The 4,560-nt window shown below is 35.3% G+C and overlaps 1 long non-coding RNA gene across 1 annotated transcript; it reads left to right on the forward strand.

Annotated features, from left to right (window-relative positions):
- The first annotated feature begins 1,057 nt into the window (after positions 1-1,057).
- On the forward strand, positions 1,058-4,069 carry LOC141336068 (uncharacterized). The gene is made up of 4 exons (XR_012355685.1): positions 1,058-1,195; positions 1,465-1,550; positions 1,829-1,918; positions 3,538-4,069. It is a non-coding gene; the product is annotated as an uncharacterized lncRNA (long non-coding RNA).
- Positions 4,070-4,560: the final 491 nt, after the last annotated feature.

Here is a 4,560-nt window from a genome sequence, read left to right on the forward strand (position 1 = left end):
AAAGTCCTAATTCTCGTAGATTTCTAAAATTAAGGTTGAACCACTGAAGTCACACTATTTTAACAATGTCCTTACTACCTTTCTGAGCCTTGAACATGTCAGTTGCATTGCAGGGTCAGAGAGCTCTTAGATTTCATCAAAAATATCTTAATTTGTGTTTTGAAGATGAACAAAGGTCTTACGCTTTGAAACGACATGAGGGTGAGAAATTAATGACATAATTTTCATTTTTGGGTGTACTAACCCTTTAATGAAGAGGACTGTGCTGAACATGCAAAGATGTCACAGATTGAAGATGCAATGACAAACGATGTTTGTTCATTTGTGTCAGTTACGTGTCAGTTGCTGTTGTGTCAGTTGCTCACCCCCGAAAGGCCATATACAGGTCTGTGAAATGCATGTTACAGTAACTTTGTGGTGTGCACTGTAACCGATTTTTGTAATTTGAACAGTATTTTACTGTAATATCTACAGTAAGATACTGTAAAATGTATATACAGTATTTTACTGTAAACTGCAAAGGATTATGGGAAAATATATGATCACTACTGTAATTCTCCACTACTGTAAATCCGTTTACAGTAGTGAACTTGCCCGCGAAAAATTGACCAATGGCAAGGGAGATTTTTTTTTTCTCCTGTTGAGAGGAAGTGGCGGTAAAAAGGACAAAAGAGAAATGTTGCATCAATAACGCGACAAAAAGGTTAGTATATTATTTCTGTTTTATGAAAAACTGAACAATTTTAAATTGTTTTCACTTGTTAACAGCAAACTAACAATATTCATCGTGTTTTTCATGTCGGTAGCCTTTTTTTTCTGACTGACGGCCGGGGCGCCGCCATAACGGTGAAAACATGGACTGGTGAGTAAATTAAGGTGACCTATATTAGTCGAAATAAACTTTATTTAAACTGAGAAACACGTTTGTATATTCGGCTGCCCTTTAATGCAAATTAGTTCGTCTGACGAGCACTTACTCAAGCTTAACAGCAAACTGAGGTGAAATACTGAGGTAAAGTGCGTTAAGCAACACCACTGTTTCTGTGGAGATTTTAAACTGTATTTTCAAGCCCTTCTTTTGTTTGTTATTTTCAAGTTTCTGGTCTGGATGTCGTCTGTAACGTCGGAGCGCGGAGGTGTATTTTGGATCTTCTTCTGTGAATGACTGCCATAGTATCGACGATAACATGAACTGGTAAGCTAATAATGTCAGTAAGCCGAAGTTGACAAACTTAACGTTAGTCACAGAGCAGCATAATATCTTTTAAACGCTGCCTCTTTATAGCTAGCAAGGTAATTCTCTTCAAATGATGTTTAAGTAAGAAATGTGTGTATGAATGTCGTATGTAACTTTATAGACGGTCCCTTCAGTGACAGACGTGACATAAACAGCGCGCTAACATGAGACACTGAGGTAAAACTGAACAACGCGGTTAACTGCATCTTTTGTGTTTTATTTTCAAGTTTGTGGTCTCGTGGTCATGTCGTCTGCATCGGAGGTGTATTAGAGTCTTTTCTGGTGATTGCCGTCGTCGCGGTGCAAACAACAGGTGAGCTTCCCCTTTCATCAATTTAACTAAGTTAATGTTAACGTTACTAAATTAGCCAAATTAGCCACAGGCTGCTGTTCTCCACTGACTTGCAGAACAGGTTAACTTTTTAAAGAGAGTAACGAGCTAGCAATATATTAATATAGCAAGTTTTGCTAATAAATATTATAAATGTTTATTTTATTAAAAATGTAAATTTTATTACTGTACAGTAGTTGTCTTTTCTGATCATACACTATAGTAACACTAAAAGGGTGTTGTGACACTGTCTGTTACAGGAGATTTCTCCAAGCACTTACTGGATGCTGACCATCAGGGGCAGAATCATCATACAGCCAGCTGTCCATTTTACAGACATGCAGAATAAGGTAACCTAAAACATATTTTGTTTTACATTGCATTTACATTCATGCATTTTTCAGATGCTTTTATCCTAAGCAAGTTATATTGTATTTAAAGTACACATTTGTAAGGCATTTATTTCCTGGGAATGTTTTTATTACCATCAAGATTGAGTTTGCATGCGCATTAAAATTATTTCTATTAAACCAGCATTTAAACAGCAAAATGCAGCTGCTTCAGGTATCTTTAACTTACTGTAACCTTTAAATTCATAATAGCAATCTTACTGTCTGTCAATTTAGATTATTGTTACTGTAAAACAACAAATATAGATTTTTAATCATAGTAGGCCTATTATATGCACAGACTTTCTAGGAAACACACACCTGTTTAGAATGTTTATATGAACAGATTGGTTAGCATTTAGCATGGTCTGTGGCAGACTTTACTAAGTGTCAGGGCAACAAAATTCAATAAACAAGAATGTAATATTAAGTGATTTAAAGGAGAACTCCGGTGTGATTTTGACCTAAAGTGTATTGAATCATGATACCGACTGTAAACGTACCTTGCATATCTCATCTCGTCTTGTCCACTGCAGTCCGAAATCTGGGGTCAGTTATCCGATGCTCACAACAGGTTGTCAATGAGAGTCAATAGGGCATCGAAGAAGCCATGTAAATAAATCACTGTTTTACGCCATTTACGAGGCACAAAGTAGCTCCACACTTCATCGGTAGACTTCCAAGGGCCCTGACATTTAAAACGAGACATTGAGAACTCAGAAAAAGCACCAGGAGTTTATTTACAAGTAGATTTATACAGACAGTAACTGCAGGAAGTTTAGCGGCCGCCACCATCTTAAATTTAGTCACGATAAGTCGAGTGTCGAGCACGAAGGAAACTACAACCTGATAAGTTGATAACCTGATAAATTCCTTGGTGCTCGACACTCGACTTATCGTGACTAAATTTAAGATGGCGGCGGCCGGATTTTTTCTTGCAGGAACTGTCTGTATAAATCTTCTCGTAAATAAACTACCGGTGCTTTTTCTGAGTTCTCAATGTCTCGTTTTAAATGTCAGGGCCCTTGGAAGTCTACCAATGAAGTGTGGAGCTACTTTGTGCCTCGTAAATGGTGTAAAACAGTGATTTATTTACATGGCTTCTTCGATGCCCTGTTGACTCTCATTGACAACCTGTTGTGAGCATCGGATAACTGACCCCAGATTTCGGACTGCAGTGGACAAGACGAGATGAGATATGCAAGGTACGTTCACACTCGGTATCATGATTCAATACACTGTAGGTCAAAATCACACCGGAGTTCTCCTTTAAATCAAGAAGAAAATATTGTCTTTTTGCTCCATTTAGTAAAAACGGTTCTTAACAAAGCCATGTTGTGCATCTCTGCACACAGCAGTGTTTCATTACTGAATGAATTTACCTTTTTTAAAAACCTAGAATCAGTGACTTACTGACCCATTCATAATTCTTTATAAAAAATTTCAAGAAAAAGTTTCTTCAGTTTTTTTTCTTACTACTGCGTTCGTATGTAGTATATCATTTTTTTTTTAAATGCATACAGCACCAAGTTTGACAGTTGAGGCAAATTCTTTAAACACTGTTTTTCTTGTGCTTGCAGGTTTGTTCAGACAGTCAACCTTTGTGGCAGCAAATGCATTGACAGTCACAGATCAGATGGACTTCTGGAAAGAGGGTGCAAACAACAAGCATCAGCCTGAATCCCATTCTGCCGTTTCTCATCAGAGAGCTTGTCAACTTTGACTCAAAACTACTAAAATTTAACACAACACAAACACATTTTTACTGTATGATTTTATTTTATTTACACTACCAGACAAAGCTTTTGAACAGTAAGATTTTAAATGTTTTTAAAGAAGGTCTCTTCTGCTCACTAAGCCTGCATTCATTTGGTCCAAAGTACAGCAAAAACAATACACTTTTGAACCATTTTTATTATTTAAAATAACTGTTTTCTTTTTGAATATATTTTAAAATGTAATTTATTGCTGTGATCAAACCTTAATTTTTAGCATCATTACTGCAGTCACATGATCCTTCAGAAATCATTCTAATAATTTGATTGTCTGCTCAAAAACTATTATTATGATGTTGCTGAAATTATTATAATGCTAAAAACAGTGGAGTACATTTTTTTTTCAGGTTTCTTTGATGAATAGAAAGTTCAGATAAACAGCATTTATCTGAAACAGAAATAGTTTGTAACATTATGAATGTCTTTATTATCACTTTTGATCAATTTAAATCATCCTTGCTAAATAATATATTTCTATTCATCAAAGAATCCTGAAAAATCTAAAAATTAAATAATGTTTATCAGCATACTAGAATGATTTCTGAAGGATCATGTGATACTGAAGACGAGTAATGATGCTGAAAATTCAGCTTTGATCAAAGGAATAAATTAAATTTGGATCAAATTAATGCAGGCTTGGTAAGCAGAAGAGAATACTTTAAAAAAATCTTAGTGTTCAAAAACTTATGACTGGTAGTGTACTTACTTATTTTTGCTTTTCAGTATGTGTATGTTTGCCATGATACAAAGTCTCTGTACTTTTAAAAAGAAAATGTTCAACAATTAAAAAGAATATTATCAGAACTAATGCTTATGAGTTATTGTGAT

This window comes from Garra rufa, chromosome 6 (assembly GCF_049309525.1).
Source record: "Garra rufa chromosome 6, GarRuf1.0, whole genome shotgun sequence".
Classification (NCBI taxonomy): Eukaryota; Metazoa; Chordata; class Actinopteri; order Cypriniformes; family Cyprinidae; genus Garra; species Garra rufa.